The sequence below is a fragment of the Mauremys reevesii genome, linkage group 17, assembly GCF_016161935.1.
Source record: "Mauremys reevesii isolate NIE-2019 linkage group 17, ASM1616193v1, whole genome shotgun sequence".
In the NCBI taxonomy this organism is placed as follows: domain Eukaryota; kingdom Metazoa; phylum Chordata; order Testudines; family Geoemydidae; genus Mauremys; species Mauremys reevesii.
Genome location: NC_052639.1, coordinates 14,746,487 through 14,768,374, shown reverse-complemented (window position 1 = coordinate 14,768,374; position 21,888 = coordinate 14,746,487). Strand labels below are relative to the sequence as shown.

Here is a 21,888-nt window from a genome sequence, read left to right as displayed (position 1 = left end):
AGTGTGACATCCCTTCTTGGAGATTCACTCTCTCTCGAGGGGAAAGGCCCCTCTGCCTCCGTGAAAGGCACTTCTCTGAGACCTGAGCATGCCTGTCTGCCATGGGCCCCTCAGGGATCCCCTGCCTCTGGACCCTGGGGCCTCTACTCCCAGAGGAAGACTGCAACCCCGATGTCTAGACTGCAGTGATGCTCAGCCAGTGTAAGAGAGGGGTTTATTGAGCATCTGAACATAGCACAGCAAACTCTCAGGGCCTCAGGCCTAACCTCCCTCTGCACAGTCCAGCTAGGTCTCTCCTGCATCCATGTGGGCTCTGGCTGTTTTCTCTCCCCAGTCCAGATGCCACCTCTTTCCAGCCAAGCATCCGATCTCATCTTCCCACAAGCCTCTGTCCTTTGTCTTCTGTCCCAGAGAAACTGGCTGCCTGGGTCTCCTCTCTCTCTTTAGCGCGAGGGGAGGGGGAGAGCTGAGATTTCAGGCTGTAGTGTTTATGGCTGGATTGCTGCTATTATTTGACAGAACCTGACAATTCAATGGCACAAACGGGGGAACGGGGCAGCGCTACAGTGTCAGGGAGTGAACTGGAGAAAATACAGGAAGGATTTCTAGCAAGGGCGCCGTGTAACTAACCAGAATGAAGAATATTCTCTGCCCCCCTCGTCTAACTCTGGGCCTGACTCTGTCCCGTGCTGAGGCCCCTTGCCCTGTCTCTGGCCGTGTCTGGGGGCTTCATGCCCCGGTAGAGCCCCGAAGGTAAAGGTGTGATGTAGCCTCAGCCCCAACAAGACTCAGGCTCATGTCACTTTCATCCTGGGTTTCAGATGAGTGACCCCTAGAAGTTGGGGGGCCACCGGTGCCTAGACCATGGCCCGGCCACAGAGGCCCCGCCCCTGCTCATCCTCTTCACCCATCGCTTTTTCCTGCCTTAGGTGAGCGGGGGGTGGGGAGGGTCCTTGGGGAAGGAGGCGGAGCAGGGGCAGGAAGAGGCAGAGAGAGGGAGGGGACTCGAGGGAAAAGGCCCAGCGGGGGTGGGGCGCAGGCCTTGGGGGAAGAGGCGGAGGGGGGATGGGAGGAGGCAGAGCAGGGCATCCGGTTAAGAGGCAGAGCGGAGCCGGGTGCAGGTTGGGCCCCCACTTCTCTGGAGCTTCGCTTCCAGCACTCGAAAGATGACAATGGGCCCACGGAGGGGTGACCTGCCCCACATCCCCAGTGTCCCCCCCTGTATGGGCGGCCGTTTGGGGGAGACTCAGCCGCCCCGGCCTCTTAGATGGGCTGTGGCTAAAACATTGGCCTTGCCGTGAGCAGGATTTGAACCTGCGCAGGGAAACCCTCGTGGATTTCGAGTCCAACACCTTAGCTACTCGGCCATCACAGCTGTGAGCAAAGCAGGCCCCTAAGGCCAGAGAAACGCCCAGTCCTGACGTCATCTGAACTGCAGAATTCAAACAGCAAACCTGGCTCCCAAAGCACCAGGGGGAATTTGGGGCTCTCGTTCCTTCGCCGTGTGGTTAAGCACCAAACCAGCACCCTCCTGTGGGGTCTGTCATTGTTCCTCTCCACACTGTAACGATCGAGACAGGGAGAGGTGACCTGACCTGACCAAGGTCAGACAGTGAGGTAGAATCCAGCTCTGCCCCCCACCAGCTCCCGGCTCTATCCGCCAATGGACTGACTTTCTCGCTGGATTAAACTGTTTGTCATTCATTCATTCATTCATGCCCGTCACCCCAACCGGGGTATGGGCCGCCAACCACAGATCTCCAGAGTCTTCTATCCTGGGCCATTCGCTCTAGCTGGTTCCAGGTATAGCCCATTTTTTTGCTATCAACCTGAAGGTCGCGTCGCCAGGTATTTCTTGGGCGGCCTCTTTTCCGCTTGCCTTGGGGGTTCCACCGCAGTGCCTGTCTGGTGATGTTGGTTGGCTGCTTGCGTAGTGTATGTCCTATCCAGCCCCACCTTCTCCTTCTAATTTCTTCCTCTGCTGGGAGTTGACGGGTCCTCTCCAAGAGGTGGATGTTACTGATGGTGTCTGGCCAGCGGATCTGGAGAATCCTTCTGAGGCAGCTATTAATGAAGGTCTGGATCTTCCTGGTGGTTGTTTTGGTTGTCCTCCAGGTTTCAGCTCCATACAATAGGACTGATTTCACGTTGGAGTTGAACAGTTGAATCTTTATTGCCAAAGACAGCTCTCTGGAGCTCCAGATGTTCTTGAGCTGTAAGAAGGCTGCTCTTGCCTTACCAATCCTTACTTTGATGTCTGCGTCTGTGCCACCCTGCTGGTCGATGATGCTACCTAGGTAGGTGAAGGACTGTACTTCTTCCAGGGGGCGTCCATTCAGTGTGATTGGGTCGTTGCTGATGGAATTGATCCTAAGGATCTTGGTCTTGTCCTTGTGGATGTTGAGGCCAACCTGTGATGACGTGGCTGCCACTACGTTGGTCTTCTCTTGCATCTGCTGTTTACTGTGTGAAAGGAGTGCAAGGTCGTCGGCAAAGTCCAGGTCATCAAGCTGGGTCCACAACGTCCACTGGATTCCGTTCCTACGCTCGTAAGTGGATGTCTTCATAATCCAATCGATGACGAGAAGAAAGAGAAGTGGTGACAACAAGCATCCTTGTCTGACTCCGGTTCGCACCTGGAAGCTGTTTGTGAGCTGCCCTCCATGGATCACTCTACAGTGTATGCCATCGTATGAGTTCTTGATCAGGTTGACCACCTTTGCTGGGATGCCATAGTGCCGAAGGAGCTTCCAGAGGGTCTCTCGATCCACGCTATCGAACGCTTTCTCATAGTCAACAAAGTTGATGTACAATGAGGAGTTCCACTCCATAGACTGCTCGACTATGATGCGGAGCGTTGCTATCTGGTCCGTGCATGATCTGTTCTGCCGGAAACGTGCCTGTTCATCTCGTAGCTGTGGATCGACGGCATCCTTCATTCTCTCTAAGAGGACTCGGTTGAACACCTTCCCTGGCACCGACAGGAGTGTGATTCCTCTATAGTTGGCACAGTTGCTGAGGTCTCCTTTCTTGGGGATTTTGATGAGATATCCCTCTTTCCAGTCAGCCGGAATCACTTCTTCTTCCCATATTTTCTCAAAGAGGGGGTACAGCATTTCCACTGAAGTATCCAGGTCTGCTTTCAGGGTCTCTGCTGGGATGTCGTAAGGTCCAGCCGCCTTACTGTTCTTCATCATGGTGATGGCTTTTCTGATCTCGGCTCTGCTTGGTTTATCGCAATTGAAAACTGTTTGTACTGGACTCTTTTCTCCATCTATAAACAGGACTAAGCCACGACTGGACTGTCTGACAGGAGAATGGGCCACGGCTCCCTTCCCCGGACCCTGGATTTCTCACCACTTCAGAGAAACTTGTTAGTGGAAAAATGAATCACATTCAAATGACTGCAGATTATGAACCGTTTGCTGTTGCCTTGGAACTTGGCCCCACCCAGCCTTTTCCCCTGAGTCAGGAATGATAATTTATTGGTTCACTCTGATTTGTTTCAGTTTTATGTTAGCAGCTATTGCCACTAATTGGTCAGAGCCCGTCACTTCCGGAAGTCCGAAACGTTTCCCCCCTAGCTCCCTTCTCGGTACCTTTGATTTTCCTCAGTCTCCTTCAGAGCACTGGCTTTCTTGGCACCAATAACCAAGACTGATTTCCAGATCAGGAGACGTGTCCTCCAGCTGCTGGAACTTCCCTGTTTCACACCTAGAAAGAAACAGGTTTTTCCCCATCAATCATTATCATATTTTATTGTCGTATTTTACTCTGAATTTCTTGCCCGTGAGAAATGCTGAATTGAGGGACTGGAGAATGAGTCTCTGTGTATCCAGCCACAGAATAGCTGCAGCCCCAGCAATGGCTGTGCAAGCTTCCCCGAGGTGTCCCGTCAATGTGCTTCACCCCGATTTACGGAGACCAGCTCTGGGGACAGGATGAGTTCGGTCCCGTGGGCAATTCACTCCTCGGCCTCCATGCTTTGATGGCCAATAGATTCCAGTGTTCCTGCTGGTCATTGTTCTGTGGCCATCTGCCCACCTGCCACTGGACCGAGATCAGCTCCCCTCACACCAGCTCATTCCTCACCGGTCTGTGAATGGTCACCACGTCATACAGACGTTTGTTCACTCCTGCCGGGGGCAGAAGAGAACCCAGTGCCCTGGAGGTGACAGGCCCGTACTGTGTCCCCAGTCAGGGCCATCGTCCCTGCCCTGAGGTGGTGGCTGCTCTGGGGAGCTCACGCTGGCACCGGTTCAGCGGCCCCGCCGTTAGCTCTTGAGTGTAGCCGCTGAGACTCCCCACCCCCAGCGAGAGCCGTAGCCATGTTGGCAGGAGAAGCTCTACCGACACAAGGGGGCGTAGCCGCAGCCTGAGCAGAGAAGCGATTTAGAAAACAGATTTAGTTGTGTAGGAAATGCAGAAACCCGGGTTTGTAATAAACCAAAGGAGATTCCGACCCACGTGTCACCTTCACCACGTTGCAGTTGTGCCCTGGGACAGTTGTGTTGTCTCAGCCTGTGGCCAGACTAATGGCGTGTGCAGGGGGAGGAGCCACCCCCCGTCTATGGGGCTTCTGGCATCCTAGAGGGGAGAAAGGAGAAAAGACGCTCAGTCCCCCATGCCACTCACACAGGGGGCAGGAACTTCTGTGGTCATTTAAACAGGCTCAAGGTCCCCGAAAGAGTGAAAGGTATTAACGTGCCGCTGTCACCGTCCAAAACTGAACGGGGGAAACACGGCTTGCGGTTTGGTAGAGAGAGACTTCAGCCCGCTTAGTCCCATGGCAAACACACCTCTCACATCCCTGCTAGTGTGTTACTGAAACACAGAGAGAAACAGAGACAGAGTTAAAGCAATGGAAATGTAAAGTAGTCAGTAAGGCTTGTCTTTAACAGCATCCCCTGTGCCCTTTCTCTTCAGCTGGGAGAGTTTTTAGAAGGAAAGTTCCTTATGTGATGGTCTCTTGGATGGTTTTGAAGAAGGTAACAGCTGTCCTGGGGAGATCAGAGAGATCAGCTGAGATGGGCTGGAGCTGTCATTGTTGTGGTGTCTCTTGTTAAAGTCCAATCCCATAAAGTCTAAGATAAGGCGAACACACACAAACGGGGAAAGAAGAGAACAGCAAAGATACAAGATGCAGCTTCTGGCTCTGGCACAAGGCCTTGCCAGCCGCTCAGAGACCTAGCAAGCTTGAACCCCCATTGGGCTGCTTGGGGCATGGCATTTAGCTGGCTTTCTGCTCACAGGCTTACAGCAGTGTTCAAAACACACAGTCTTGGCCAGCTAAGTCAGATTTTGATTGAACAGAAGCAGAAGGAGAGGGACAGGAAAAAGAAACTATAGGACTATAACAGCGTTTAAAAAAGAACTGGATAAATTCATGGAGGTTAAGTCCATTAATGGCTATTAGCCAGGATAGGTAAGGAATGGTGTCCCTAGCCTCTGTTTGTCAGAGGGTGGAGATGGATGGCAGGAGAGAGATCACTTGATCATTACCTGTTAGGTTCACTCCCTCTGGGGCACCTGGCATTGGCCACTGTCGGTAGACAGGATACTGGGCTAGATGGACCTTTGGTCTAACCCGGTACAGCTGTTCTTATGTTCTTATAAAAATAGATCAGGAAGGAAAAAGACAGGCTGGGAGTGGAGGTGTCTTACTTAGGCTTGGCTACACTAGAAAATTAGGTCGGCATAACTACATCATTGAAGGGTGAAATCCACACCCCCAAGCAGCCTAGTTGAGCCAACAGAAGTCCTTCCCCCGTCCCGGAGACAGTGCTAGGTCAAAGAAAGAATTCCTCCATCAGCCAGCTACCAGCAGTTGGAGATGGCATCCCATTGGCATAGGGGTGTTTACATGGAAGGACCACAGCTGTGCTGCAGCAGTGTTTTAAGTGCAGACAAGCCCTGAGTCACACATCCCAGGTGGTGTTTGGGATTCAGTTGGAACCAGTGGCAATGACAATGTCATCTAGCTCCCTCTCTCTGGCACAGTCTGGTAAGAATATCTCATGGGTTCACGACAAGCAAGGTTTGGGGTTTGAGATGAGCTACATACCCAGGTCAATCTACAACTCAGATCTTAGCCCAGTAATCATGCTGTTGCCAATTCTTTAGTATCTAAAATATAAAGGTTTATTTCTGGAAAGGAAGGAAGGTGAGAGTTAAAATTGGTTGAAGGAATCAAATACATACAAGAATTGCAAAGTTCTTGGATCACGCTTGTAGCAGTGATGGAATAAACTGTTGGCTTTTTAAGTGTCTGGTTGCTTCTCAATCATTGGAAGGTCCTCAGTCCTTTGGTTAGAACGCTCCCATTAGTATAAGGTCATCATCAAGAGGTCTGAGCAGGAAAGAGGCCAAATGGAGATGTGTCCAGGGCCTTTTATAGCTTGTGGATGGAAACCCCCATTGTTTCAAACAAAGCCCTCAGTGGAGAGAGTGGAAAATGACAGGTAACGAGATGGTGTTTGGAGTCACATGGGCACGTCCCACGTCCATGCCTGATTTCGCTTAGTCACAGCAGAAGCCATGACCTAGACTCCAGATGGAACGTTCCCAGGCAAGTCCATTGAGAGCAGATAGGGGTGTGACCTTATCTAAGGGTATGGCTACACTTACGGTTTGCAGCGCTGGTCATCCAGCTGTGCAGGGCCAGCGCTGCAGTGTGGCCACATTGGCAGCATTTCCAGCGCTGTACTGAGAGGTGCATTGTGGGCAGCTATCCCACAGAGCACCTCATCCCGTTTTGGCGCCGTTTTGGCGCTGAGTATTGTGGGAAGGGGAAGGAAGTGTGTGGGTCATTCCATTTCCTGTTCCAACGCCCCGTGGTGCATCGCTTCACTTCCCAGCAGTCACAGTTTCGCCGTCCACGTTTCTTGCCATTGTGAGTTCAGCACGCTGTGAAATGGAGCCTGAGCTGCTGAGGAATTTGCTGCTGACTGTCGCCAGCACATCACGTTTGGCAGTTGAGCTATTCCTCCTTCAGCTCCAAAGTGACAGTGAGGAGTCCGATGATTATATGGATTTGCCTAAAGCAGGTGACATGAAATTGCTTGTGGCGGTAACGGAAATGCTCAGCACCGTGGAACGCCGCTTTTGGGCTCGTGAGACAAGCAGTGAGTGGTGGGATCACATTGTCATGGAAGTCTGGGATGACGAGCAGTAGCTGCAGAACTTTCGTATGAGAAAAGCCACTTTCATGGGACTGTGTGCTGAGCTCGCCCCCACCCTGCGGCGCAAGGACACAAGATTGAGAGCTGCCCTGACGGTGGAAAAGCGGGTGGCTATTGTTATGTGGAAGCTGGCAACTCCAGACAGCTACCGGTCGGTCGGGAACCAGTTTGGGGTGGGAAAGTCGACCTTTGGAATCGTGTTGATGCAAGTTTGCAGGGCCATTAATCGCATCCTGCTAAGGAGAACCGTGACTGTGGGGAACGTGCAGGACATTGTGGATGGCTTTTCAGAAATGGGTTTCCCTAACTGTGGAGGGGCAATAGATGGGACGCATATTCCTATTCTGGCACCACCCCACCTAGCCTACGAGTACATTAATCGCAAGGGGTATTTCTCTATGGTTCTCCAGGCGCTTGTGGATCACCGTGGGCGTTTCATTGATATTTACACAGGCTGGCCTGGAAAAGTGCATGATGCACGCATCTTTCGGAACAGTGGCCTGTTCAGGAAGATGCAGGAAGGTACATTTTTCCCAGACCAAAAGATCACAGTAAGGGACGTTGAAATGCCCATTGTGATCCTTGGGGACCCCGCTTACCCATTAATGCCTTGGCTCATGAAACCATATACAGGGAAGCTGAACAGGAGCCAGGACCGTTTCAACTACAGGCTGAGCCGATGCCGAATGACTGTGGAGTGTGCTTTTGGCCGTTTAAAAGCTCGCTGGAGATGTCTGTATGGGAAGCTAGACTTGGGGGAAAGCAGCATCCCTGCGGTTATATCCGCGTGCTGTACCCTCCATAATATTTGTGAAGGGAAGGGTGAAGCATTCAGCCAGGCATGGACCAACGAGGTGCAAGTCCTGGAGGCTGAATTTGCACACCCAGACAGCAGGGCTACTAGAGACGCCCACCACAGGGCAACAAGGATTAGGGATGCCTTGAGGGAGAAATTTGAGGCTGAAAGCCAACAGTAATGTTTTTTTGCCTTGACCAGGAGTGACGTGCACTGGTTACAGTGCTTTTAAGTGCCTGTGTTTTCCTTGATGTTTGTTACCTGTGTTTTCATTGGGGTTTGTTATCTTTCACTTTATGCAATAATAAAAACTGATTCATAATCAAAGAAATCATTTATTTAAAAAAAAGGAAGTACACGGGCAGGGGGGTTGGTTGTTGAACTGTACATTCATAGTTTTTCATATGTACTGCCAGGAGTGCTGTGCACCTCAGGATTGTACTGTTGCATGGTGATGGGGGTTGAGTGCAGAGGGTAAGGGTCGTAGTTCTCTGGGCTCATAGGTGACCGTACAGGTGTCGGGGGCAGCTGGTGATGGTGTAGGTAAGAACCTGGATGCTGGGGAACGGGACTTGGAGCTGACATTGGTGCATAGGGGAAAGAGGTTTGGGAGGGTGGGGGTTTGGCACGGTAGTGCTCTGCCTGCATTGCTACCATTGACTGCATACAGTCTGTTTGGCGCGCAATGAGGTTTATAAGCTGCCTCGTGGTTTTCTTCAGCGTCAATGCCTTTCTCCTGCTTTCTGTTTGCCTCCAGTGATGCATCTTTTCTGTCCATTCCTGTGCATTTTTATTCTCTGTTGCACACTGGTTCATAACTGCCTTCACCAATTCTTCTTTGCTTTTGTTAGGTTTCCTCCTCAGGTTTTGAAGCTTTCTTTCAGTCACTGATAAGACCGGCCCAGGACTACTCAAGGTCACTGTAAAAATACAGCAAATGATACATTTTAAGAGAGCTTCCATTGTGTATAATCTGAAGTTATTTTAAAGTCTCACAAGCATTCCTCACACATTTCAGCAACTGCTAGAGAATTCACAGCCTCCCAGAAATGGTAATGGTAATTAACCCTGGGGTTTCCTTCCGCGGTCTGCTCGAGCAGGGTGCTTCTTGCTTCATGGCTAGGCTGCCTGTTTCGGGGCTTTGTTAAACGCAGCAGTGCCATGTCCCTCAGGAATTAACCCTGGAGTTTCCTTCCGCGGTCTGCTCGAGCAGGGTGCTTCTTGCTTCATGGCTAGGCTGCCTGTTTCGGGGCTTTGTTAAACGCAGCAGTGCCATGTCCCTCAGGAATTAACCCTGGGGTTTCCTTCCGCGGTCTCCTCGAGCAGGGTGCTTCTTGCTTCATGGCTAGGCTGCCTGTTTCGGGGCTTTGTTAACCCTGGGGTTCCTGGGGTTCCTGCCTGCCGCGCTATGCAGTTGAGGAAACCAGCACTGAAACACTCCCTCCATTTCCCACAGGAGTTAATACTTGAAGATATCTCCCTTCTGCGGGTTACCAAAGAAGCAAGGGAGGGTCTCCTACAACAATGCGGATTCCGCCCGGGTCCTTATGCAGCGTGCCTCTGTGCAAGCATGGTTCCCCCACCCCTCCTGGAACAGTGGCGCGGACGCGTTAGCCTGAATGGGACAGGGACCACAATGGCTCTCCCTTTAAACTTGGTCACGCGAATTGCCTATGCTCTTGCAGAAACTTTTGAAGAGATTACAGAGGCAGATTACTGCGACGTGATAGACCACATCAATGGGATATTCCATGTCTAGGCATGCAGGCATGCAGCCATACCATCCCCCCTACTCTCCCAAAACCTTTGCATTGCAATAAAAGCTGCTTACCTGGGACCTGCTCCTGTGATTCTTCTGCACCAAGTTCCAGGGGCTGCGACTGGCTAGCTTCCTCCTGGCTTGAGAAGAGCTCCTGACTGCATGCCTCCTCCGGGCTGGCTTCCCCCACCACAGTAGCCTCACTGTCTGCCTCCCCCTCCCCCTCCTCTACCGGCTCTGAACTGTCCATCGTGGTCCTTGGATTTACAGAGGGGTCACCCCCATAAATCGCATCCAGCTCTTTGTAAAACCGGCAGGTCGTGGGGGCACTGCCGGATCTGCGGTTCCCCTCACGTGCTTTGCAATAGGCACTCCGGAGCTCCTTTACTTTTACCCTGCACTGCAGCGCGTCACGCTCATGGCCCCTTTCCAGCATGGCTCTCGATACCTGGGCAAAGGTATCATAATTCTTACGGCTAGAGCGCAGCTGTGCCTGCACAGATTCCTCCCCCCAAACACTGATGAGGTCCATCAGCTCGCCATTGCTCCATGCTGGGGCTCGTTTGCCACGTGGAGGCATGGTCACCTGTAAAGATTCACTGATTGCATTCCATACCTGGCTGAGCAAACAGGAAGGGGATTTTTAAAATTCCCGGGGCATTTAAAGGGCGGGTCACCTGAAGCCAGGGAAGTAGAGTCTGAGCTGATGAGCAGAGTGGCTGAACAGGCATTCTGGGATACATCCTTATACCCTGGAGGCAATCACAGCGCTGGTGTGTGGCCATACTTGATGACCAGCACTGCAGCACCAGCGCTGGAATCCTTATTCCCCATGCCGAGAGGGGTGTTCGGCCAGCGCTGCAGCCAGGGAGTTGCAGTGCTGGAAGTGCCTTGCAGGTGTGGCCACTTACTAATTGCAGCGCTGGTGGAGGCTTTCCAGCGCTGCAAATCACCAGTGTAGCCATAGCCTAATTGAACTATGACCATATAGACCATTATTGCAACCACTGTCATATAGTTGCAACAAATCTTGTACAAAGATGGTGAAGTGAGGTGTCTATGAAAAGGTTGTCATTTGCTGGTTATGCTTATGCTGTCGGTATGTGTGTATTATTCTTGTATTTGAAGTTATGAATATTGGCTCTGTACTTGTATTTCACTGTTTGCTTCTGAGTAGCACCAGTGAAACATTTGGCCAGCTTATTGAGAAGGGGCTAGTCAAGTTGAATGGCCCAATCAACAAGTACTTGACTGACAATGGAGCCTGGGAGACTCCAATCCACATCCAGTGAGCCTTCCTGGGAATGTTCAATGGCTGCTACCTGTAAGGAACCGAGTCATGTGTGGGCATGTGACATGCCCATGTGACTCCAAACTCCATCTTGCTGCTGTAATTTTCCACAGTAGGAACAAGGGGGTTTCCTGCCACATGACAAAGGATACAAAGGACCATGGACACCCCTCCATTTTGTCTTCAATCCTGCTTCTGACAACCTCTGGAGGGACGTTGCTACAAACTGAAGTTCTGAACACAGGACTGAATGACCCAGCGCAGCTGTGGATGGACCCCAGAGAGTTGATTTGAGCCAGGAGTTTATTCCATTCACTGCTACAAGCCTGACCAAGAACTTTGCCATTGTTGTATGTATTTGATTCCATTTAACCAATTTTAACTCTCATCTCTATTTCTTTCTTTTTATGAATAAACCTTTAGATTTTAGATTTTAAAGGATTGGCAAAAGTGTGATTTTTTTGGCACAATCTGATTTGTATATTGACCTGGGTTTTGTGGCTGGTCCTTTGGGAATGGGAGAACCTTTAACTGGGGACACTGGTTTTCATAATTAGTCATCCCTATAAGGAGTGTCGCTGGTGGTGATACAAGGGAACTGGGTATCTGAGGGAATTGCTTGTATGACGTCTGGTTGGCCAGTGGGGCCAGACCGAAGTCCTCTCTGGCTGGCTGGTTTGGTGCCTTAGAAGTGCAGGACCCCCAGGCTGGGGCTGCGGCTGCAGCTGCCCTGTTTCTTAGCAATTCACCCTGAACTGGTTCTCTCAGTAGAGCACACTTGTTACAAGCGGGTTACACATCTATTTGCTATAGAGCAGTGGAATATTAGAGGTCTGGACTGCTGAGTTAAGGGAGTGTGGTGTAGTGATTAGTGACAGGATAATCAAAGACTATATAGTTGACTCATTCAGTCTGAAAAGCACCACATTAAAGCTCTGGTTTTCATTCCTAGTCCTGCGCGATGTGACTTCTCAATTACCTGATAGGAAAAAAGAGGGAAGATGGTATCCAGCACTTGACTTCCATCTAGAGCTGTGACCATGATGCTCTGGTCAGTGAGTCGAGGTCTGTGTGAAGTGCGTGGAATTTTAAACAGCTCCCTGTGCAGGTGACATTGGAAGCGTTGGTGCCCTGGATCCTAAGCTCTCAGGGTATCTGGTGGGACACCGTGTCTATGGAACTCTGCCTGCCTTTGAGGTCCAGTGGGACAGGCAGCCAGCATCAACCCAAATACTGAATATCCCGCAAAATGTGTTAGCTTCAGCCCTCTGCTGGTGCAGCGGGGCTCCCTTGTTTCCAGATGAACAATTGCATTCACAGGCAGCACAGAGATACCAAACAGGCAGCGGATATTCCTTGTGCTTATCACGCATTGCTGGAGTGGCCAGAGGCGGGCTAATGGGAGGGGAGACATCTCTGAAATTGGGTCCAAACTGTTAAAAAGTTTGAATGCCCTCTCCCCTGCTGTCAGGGCTTTGAATTTATTTCCTGTCTGCTCCTGATTTAAGTTGTGAAGATGTGGCAGCCAGCTGCCATGAGGCCTCTGGGCCTGGAGCAGGGCCGGCGCTTCCATTTAGGTGACCTAGGCAGTCGCCTAGGGCGCCAGGATTGGGGGGGGGCAGCATTTTGCCGGGAGGGCGGCAGGCGGCCCCGGCGGACCTGACGCAGGCGTGCCTGCGGAGGGTCCGCTGGTCCCGCGGCTCCTGCGGGAGGTCCACCGGAGCCGCGGGACCAGCGGACCCTCCGTAGGAACGCCTGCAGCAGGTCCACCGGAGCCACGGGACCAGCGGACCCTCCGCAGGAACACCTGCGGCAGGTCCACTGGAGCCACGGGACCGGTGGCGAAATGGGTAGAGCCGGCCCTGCGCCTAGGGCGCCAAAAACCCTGGCGCCGCTCCTGGCCTGGGGAAGTTAATTCACATCAATGTAGCAGTTCCCACTACACAGGTGCCAAGAACAATGTGATAAAACAGTGGTAATGATGCATCAGACTTCCCCTGGTGAAAATCCATGTACCTCCAGTAACTTCAATGGATCTAGGCCAACTTTCACCACGTGAGAATCTGGCCCAACATTGTACCCAGTTGTAGAGCAGCCCATGTAAGGAGCTGTGTCCTCGGCAGCATCTCCAGTCACCAGTCCCCCCCGGCAGTGGGGTTTCCTTTTCTGGTTCCAGAGGGCTGCTCCTCAGGTTCCCTGTTGAATCTCATAGTGACATTGCTGTATTCCAGACAGTGCAGAACGAAGGGCCCAGGAACACGAGACACAGCATGGTGAATGTGTTTGACTGATGACTATGGATCTCAAGCAATGCACCCTGTGGGAAAAGAGCAGCATGTGAGACCTTCTCCTCAAAGAAAATGATTTCAGCTCACACCACCCTTCTGCAACAACATATCAGTTCTGCAGTGCAATGCATTAAATAGCTGCTATGTGGTACCCAGTCACAAAGCAGCCCATGGAACTAACTGTCTCACTACCAGCCTCTCTGGTCATCCCTCCTTTCCTTCCCAGTTCCCTTTTCTGGCCTCACACGACCACTCCCCAGATCTCCTCCTGCAGCCAGAATGGACACGTGGCCTGAGAGCTTCGGAGACTTGAGTTCTCTGTTCATCCCATACCCTGTGCAGTGCTGGGTCCCAGTGCCAGCTCCCCTCACACACGCTGTCTCAGCCATTGGGCTGCAGCCCGGACCTGGGGGACAGACGAGTTTGTCTCCATGGTCTATAGGGTCCTTGGCTTCTCTTACAGCAAGGGGAACAATCAGTGCAGGCTCTGCTGGTGACATTCTTGTGCAATGGGGACAGGCTGAGATCCCAGCACATGCCACTTTCAGCAGCTGCCCACAGGGGTCAGGGTTGGATTATTAAACTGAAAATAAACCCAAGGCACTGCGGGGAGGAGTTCCTGCTAGGGAAGGGAGCAGCTCTACCTGCTCACAGCTGCAAGAGGTTCTTTTAAAAAACTTTCCACAACAAAAGCAGCAGAGATTGGGGATAATGAAGTCATAGAAATGTAGAAGTGGAAGGGACCTCGAGAAGCCATCTAGTCCAGTCCCCTGCACCGAGGCAGGACTAACTATTATCTAGACCACCCCTGACAGGAGTTTCTCTAGCCTGTTCTTCAAAACCCCCAGTGACTGGGCTTCCAATCTCCCTGGAAAGGTTATTCCACAGCTTAAGGACCCTTATCATTGGACAGCTCCCCCTCCACCCCCCAATATCTAACCTAAAGCTCCCTTGCTACACATTAAGCTGATTACTTCTTGTCCTGCCCTCAGTGGACATGGAGAACAATTGATCACAGTCCTCTTTATAACAGCCCTGAGCAGATTTGAAGACTTTTATCAGGTCCCTTATCAGTCTTTTCTCAGGACTAAACATGGCCAGTTTTTAACTTCTCCACTGTCAGCTTTTCTAAACCTTTTACCATCTTTTTTGTTGCTCTCCTCTGGACTGTCTCCAATTTGTCCACCTCATAGACTCATAGACTTTAACGTCAGAAGGGACCATTATGATCATCTAGTCTGACCTCCTGCACAATGCAGGCCACAGAATCTCACCCACCCACTCCTGTAAGAAACCCCTAACCTATGCCTGAGTTACTGAAGTCCTCAAATCGTGGTTTGAAGACCTCAAGCTGCAGAGAATCCTCCAGCAAGTGACCTGTGCCCCACGCTGCAGAGGAAGGCGAAAAACCTCCAGGGCCTCTGCCAATCTGCCCTGGAGGAAAATTCCTTCCCGACCCCAAATATGGCAATCAGTTAAACCCTGAGCATGTGGGCAAGACTCACCAGCCAGCACCCAGGAAAGAATACTCTGTAGTAACTCAGATCCCACCCCATCTAACATCTCATCACAGACCACTGGGCATACTTACCTGCTGATAATCAAAGATCAATTGCCAAAATAATTGCCAAAATTAGGCTATCCCATCATACCATCCCCTCCGTAAACTTATCAAGCTTAGTCTTAAAGCCAGATATGTCTTTTGCCCCCACTACTCCCCTTAGAAGGCTATTCCAGAACTTCACTCCTCTAATGGTAAGAAACCTTCATCTAATTTCAAGTCTAAACTTCCTAGTGTCCAGTTTATATCCATTTGTTCTTGTGTCCACATTGGTACTAAGCTTAAATAATTCCTCTCCCTCCCTAATATTTATCCCTCTGATATATTTATAAAGAGCAATCATATCCCCCTGTGACGGTGCTGCCCGTGGGAGCCAGCTGAGGTCACTCAATCAGGGTGAACTGCAAACCAAACGGGGCAGACAAACCCCAAACGCTGGTGGTTATTTCAATACTTAGATTTACCAACCAGCAGAAAACAGCTTCTCTAGTACCTCACTGGTCACTTAGAAGTCCAAACCACGCAGTTCCCTTAAAGTGCCCAGCCTCAGGCCTCCGTCCAGACACACCTGTCAGATATGATGATGATTCCTGAGAATCTTACTTCATCATATAAAAGAAAAGGTTCTTCCAATCCCAAAGGATCAGCCACATACCCAGGTCCAATTATACCTTAGATCTTATCCAAAATACACGCTATAGCCAATTCTTATTAACTAAGCTAAAATTTATTAAAAAAGAAAAGAGAGAGAGTGTTGGTTAAAAGATCAATACACAGACAGACTTGAATTCAATTCTTGAGGTTCAGATACATAGTAGAGGTGAGCTTGTAGTTGCCAAAAGTCCTTTTAGAAATAGTTCATAGGTTACAGTCCAATTTTCATATTCAGGGTGGCTCCAGTCAATGATTGGGTATCTCAATCCTTGTGGCTTAAGGTTTCCCCCTCTTGAAACCCAAAGCAGATCTGAGATGAAGAAGGATCGTGTCCCAGGCTTCTTATACATTTTCAGCAGCCTTTCGGCCTGAGAAAACAATAGGCTTAACTCCTTCTCCCAAACATCCTGGCAATTAGCACAGAGTAATTTATCCATTAAACAGTTTAGATACAGGTTAGCACAACCTTCAAAGAGACACATAGACAATAATACTATTTCACTCAAGTATCATCATAAATGTTAATATTCCTTTTTTGATCTTTGAATTAAAACTCTAGCAATGGACAAGACTTGTTTGCTGACATCACAAGACCTGAGCAAACATCTACCCTTCTACCTCTAACAATGCAGACTTGCATTTCAAAGCTCTAGTTATTTACATATCTTCCTAACCAGTCCTCAAGGTTCACCCATGGGTCAGGTCAGTCTATGAGTTAATGAACTCTTTCTGGCCCTGTCACCTTTCAATGAGATATTATATTATACTAATAACGTCACACCCCCCTCAACCTTCTTTTGGTTAGGCTAAACAAGCCAAGCTCTTTGAGTCTCCTTTCATAAGACAGGTTTTCCATTCCTCGGATCATCCTAGTAGCCCTTCTCTGTACTTGTTCCAGTTTGAATTCATCCTTCTTAAACATGGGAGACTAGAACTGCACACAGTATTCCAGATGAGGTCTCACCAGTGCCTTGTATAACGGTACTAATACCTACTTATCTTTGCTGGAAATACCTCGCCTGATACATCCTAAAACTGCATTAGCTTTTTTAACGGCCGTATCACATTGGTGGCTCATAGTCATCCTATGATCAACCAATACTCCAAGGTCCTCCTCCTCCTCTGTTACTTCCAACTGATGTGTCCCCAATTTATAACCAAAATTCTTGTTATTAATCCCTAAATGCATGACCTTGCACTTTTCACTATTAAATTTCATCCTATTACTAATACTCCAGTTTACAAGGTCATCCAGATCTTCCTGTAGGATATTCCGGTCCTTCTCTGTGTTAGCAATACCTCCCAGCTTTGTGTCATCCGCAAACTTTATTAGCACATTCCCACTTTTTGTGCCAAGGTCAGTAATAAAAAGATTAAATAAGATTGGTCCCAAAACCGATCCCTGAGGAACTCCACTAGTAACCTCCTTCCAGCCTGACAGTTCACCACTACGACCCGTTGTAGTCTCCCCTTTAACCAGTTCCTTATCCACCTTTCAGTTTTCATATTGATTCCCATCTTTTCCAATTTAACTAATAATTCCCCATGTGGAACCGTATCAAATGCCTTACTGAAATCGAGGTAAATTAGATCCACTGTGTTTCCTTTATCTAAAAAATCTGTTACCTTCTCAAAGAAGGAGATCAGGTTGGTTTGGCACGATCTACCTTTTGTAAAACCATGGTGTATTTTGTCCCAATTACCATTGACCTCAATGTCCTTAACTATTTTCTCCTTCAAAAATTTTTCCAAGACCTTACATACTACAGATGTCAAACTAACAGGCCTATAGTTACTCGGATCACCTTTTTTCCCTTTCTTAAAAATAAGAACTATGTTAGCAATTCTCCAGTCATACGGTACAACCCCCGAGTTTACTGATTCATTAAAAATTCTTGCTAATGGGCTTGCAATTTCATGAGCCATTTCTTTTAATATTCTTGGATGAAGATTATCTGGGCCCTCCGATTTTGTCCCATTAAGCTGTTCAAGTTTGGCTTCTACCTCGGATATGGTAATATCTACCTCCATATCCTCATTCCCGTTTGTCATCCTACCATTATCCCTAAGCTCCTCATTAGCCTCATTAAAGACTGAGGCAAAGTATTTGTTTAGATAATGGGCCATGCCTAGATTATCCTTAACCTCCATTCCATCCTCATTGTTTAGTGGTCCCACTTCTTCTTTCTTTGTTTTCTTCTTATTTATGTGGCTCTCTCCTAAAGCTGAGGCCTCGCTAGTGCAATATGGACTGGGACAATTATCTTGAGTGTCTTATATAACAATCTGGCCAACACACCCCAGGATGCTATTAGCCCATTTTAGCAACTGCAGTGCATTGCTGGCTCACATGCCGGTTTCGATCCATGATAATTCCCAGATCCTCTTCAGCAGTGCTACTGTTTTACCATTTATTGTCCATTTTGTATACGTGTGTTTGATTTTTCCTTCTAAAGTGTTGTACGTTGCACTTGTCTCTGCTGAATTTCCTAGTGTTGATTTCAGACCAATTCTCCAGATTGCTGAGTAGAGGCAGTGATGTGCATTCAGAGATATCCTGTGTATTTTAGAATAGGCCTGAAAAATCATGTTTTTTACTTCATGTAATCAATTCTTGTCCACTATTTCCACCCCAGCGTGCATATGTCTGGCCTACTGTCGGGGTGGGGGAGTTAAGGTGGTAGTGAGAGAAGAGAGAAAGTTCTGTTCCTTGCTCTGTCAAGCTTTTTCTGTGGACTTTAAGCAAATCCTTATTCGCTTTGTGCCTCACTGTCTTCATCTGTATAAAAAGGGGATAACAGACCTTCTCTGCCTCATACAGCTGTTGTGAAGTAAGTGCTCAGATACTATGAGGACAGAGGCTTTCTACCTACCTTGGATAGTCAGCAGTGCCGGCCTTTCCACACTGGCCTTGTCCCCAGCTCTTTCCATTTTATCCCAATTGTTTTCTAAGAGCCCCAGCTCTCAGCCTGCCGTGCTTGGATGAGAAGAGCAGTTTTCACTAAAATAAAATCTAGTCTAGCAGAAAATCTTGAGAATGAAACCAGAGTGACACCCAAAAGCTCACATACAAAATAAATAAATAAAGGAAATGTAGGTTTTGTTTGTTCTCATAGAATATCAGGGTTGGAAGGGACCTCAGGAGGTATCTAGTCCAACCCCCTGCTCAAAGCAGGACCAATCCCCAGACAGATTTTTGCCCCAGTTCCCTAAATGGCCCCCTCAAGGGCTGAACTCACACCCCTGGGTTTAGTAGGCCAATGCTCAAACCACTGAGCTAGCCTGTTTTAAAGCTCATAAATCTAAAGCTTGGGGAACAATTTCAAGATTTTCACTTCAGCCACCAGGGCTAGAAACTTCCTTATTTTAGAAACTGACAGGCAAGAGTCTCAGCTAGTCACATGCTCCCAGGAGCTGGGGGTTAAAGCAGCACTAACTAGCCTAGACTCATGATAACCCTAACTCTTCACCACGGCCCCCACGGCCCCCACCTGCCTCTCATGCTTCTCTGTCCCTTCCCCGGCACCCCCCACACCTGCCTCTCACATGTCTCTGCCCCTTCTCCTCCCCTTTCCCCTGTTTCCCCCCCGCCACCGTCTTGTGACTCTTCTCCCCCAGAGAGACAGAGGCACTGGTGACAGGACGGGGGCCCTTGGGGGAGGGGGCAGCGGCACGGGTGGCAGAGCCCCTCAGGCGGAGAGGTGTGGGTGGTGGGACCCCTTGGGGGAGGGGGCCGAGCAGGATCGGGGCTGGGGTGGAGTGGGGGTGGGGTATAGGCAGGGCCTCAGGGGGAGGAGGTGAGCAGGGCTGGCCTCAGGTGGGGCAGGGATCGTGGCCACAGTCCAGGCACTGGTGGCCCCTCCCACTTGTAGGGAGCTTCCAGTGCTCAGGCTTAGCCTCCCCAAATGTAGGAGTCACTTACCGCCCCCACCTCCCCACACAGCTGCCAACTCCATGGGTGCTCCGGGGCTGGAGCACCCGTGGGAAAAACCAGTGGGTGCTCAGCACCCACCGGCAGCTCTGCCAGTCAGCTCCTCCCCTTCCCCCCAGTGCCTCCCACGTGCTGCAATCAGCTGTTCAGTGGCATGCAGGAGGTGCTGGGGCGGGGGGTGGAGCAGAGACAGGAAGAGGCGGGGGAGGGGGCAGAATGGGGTGGGAAGAGATGGGGTGGAGTGGGGGTGGGACGAGGCAGGACAGGAGTGGGGATTTGGGGCAGGGGGGGGAGCCTGGGGCAGAGCAGGGGTCCAGCAACCCAGGGAATTTGGGAAGTCGGCGCCTCCGTCTCCCCCGCTCCTGGCTGACATAGCTATGCCAACAGGCACCTGTGGTGTAGATCTGCTCTTCCTGTTCTACAAAGAAAATATGACCAGAGGCCCTGACCCTGCAGACACCGATCTGCACTGCTGGGCATTGTCCCCTGGACATCAACAGTAATTCCGGTGCCCAGGCTACAGAGACTTAGGCACACACTGAGCTTCCTTCTCAAGGTGTTGTCCCGTTGAAGTCGTGGCGCTCAGCGGGGTTACAGTAAACTGCCCGTTAGGGATTGGGGTCAAAGTAATCAATTAGAGGGCTTATGAACGCTGAGCTTGAGAGCCATATGCAATGAAACAAAGCTCGGGATAGGCTTTCATTTACTTATCTAGTTCTTTCCCTTTGTTTTCAAGGTGAACTCCAAGAAGAAATTAGTAAGTTGTGACCTCCTCTGATGCAATGGTTTGTGTGGAGTTGCATGCTAGGCTGTGTCTACTCTGGCGACAACAAAACTGTTGTCGTTCAGAGGTGTTAACCCTCTTTCCCCCCCGAAAGACAAACGTTTTGCCACAACAAGTGCCAGTGTGAACAGCATTTGTTGGCAGGAGAGAGCGAACGCTGCTCATTGGGAGTGGAAATATTTTGTCAGCCAAAGAGCTACCAAACAGCAACTACGCTGCCCAACTTTTAGCGACAGGGCTTTGCCGACAGTCATGTCGCTAAAAGCTGCGAAGTGTAGACAAAGCCCTAGTGAGCACTGTAGGCTTAATTCACCTGTAGGGATATGGCAGGACACCCCAGGATCTGTGAATACATTTAAAGTCTGGGATTTTCAAAAGCACCTAAGGCAGTTAGGCACTCACTTGCCACTGAATGTCAATGAAACTTGGGTCCCTTCAAACCTGGAAAATCCAAGCTCGGATCACAGCACCTAGCACAATGTTGAGAAGTTGAGTACACCAGGTCCGGGCCTGCTAGGGACTCCATCACACCAGGGAAGCCTTCGGCATGGGAGATCCAATTGCTTTTTAGTCTAGATTCAAAGGGGCCCCCAGAGTAGCAGAAAATCCAGTCTTCTGCCTCAGCCACATCATTATTAATTATTGTTATAAAAATGCTGGAATGTGTTGCCCAAGTTGTAATCTTTGGCATAAGGTGTACAGCTGGGCTGGGGGGGGGGTTCTTTTCTTTTCTTTTCTTCTTTTGAGGGGGGGATTGTAAATTCACTGAAATATGTTTTTCAGGGCCCTGAAACTATTTGCAAATTTGGGCTGAATTCACTGAATAATTTCAATGGAAAACACTTAAGAATTCAGAAATGGTAAAATGGTTTGTTTAAAAAATGTGAATTCAAATCAATGTTTCATTTCAAAAGTGTCAATCTGAATTGATATTTTGTTTCAAAATAGCAATTCAAATTGATATTCAAAACAGTTTGTTCAATCAAACTGTTTTGTTTTTTTCATTCCTCATTTTGTGAAGGAAAAAACAAACTAAAACAACAAACGTTGGGTGGGCGGGGGGGGGCGATGGTCAGTTTGGCCACTGATCAGAAAAGTCAACAATTCACTGAGTTACACAGCTGCTAACAGCTCTTATTCTGTTAACAAGAAAAATAGAAAAACAAGCCATATCCTCAAATTGTTAGTAAAGTATGAGTGATTTTAAGGTCTAGTTTTTCATTCTTTCCACATGTATAACTCCCAGAGTAGTTGTTAGGAGTTTGGAATGCACAAAAAAATGGAAAAAAATTCAGTAACAAGTGAGTAGACAAAAACATATTCCACCCATCAAAATAGTAATGCTTTTAAAATAATTTTAAGAGCCCGACCCTACACAGGATTACACATGTGAATAATGCTCTTCCTGTGCATAAAGATTTGCAAAATTGGGCATATCTAACACATTTCTGACATGTAACCTTAGGGGAAACATATACAATAATACGCGTGAATAATTTTGTGCTTATAATGAAAACTGTATCTGTAGGCACCTGGACAGGAGCAGGGCATTATAGCTATTTGTATCTGGTTTGCTTTTTCTTCTTTCCGTAGGGAGATTGCAGGCAGAAATGGGTAAGTTAGCTTTGTCCTCATTTTCCCTT

At 49.2% G+C, this 21,888-nt stretch overlaps 1 non-coding gene across 1 annotated transcript; it reads right to left on the bottom strand.

The window, feature by feature from the left end:
* Positions 1-1,293: 1,293 nt before the first annotated feature.
* On the bottom strand, positions 1,294-1,375 carry TRNAS-CGA. Its single transcript has one exon. It is a non-coding gene; the product is annotated as a tRNA-Ser (tRNA).
* Between the last annotated feature and the right edge of the window lie 20,513 nt (positions 1,376-21,888).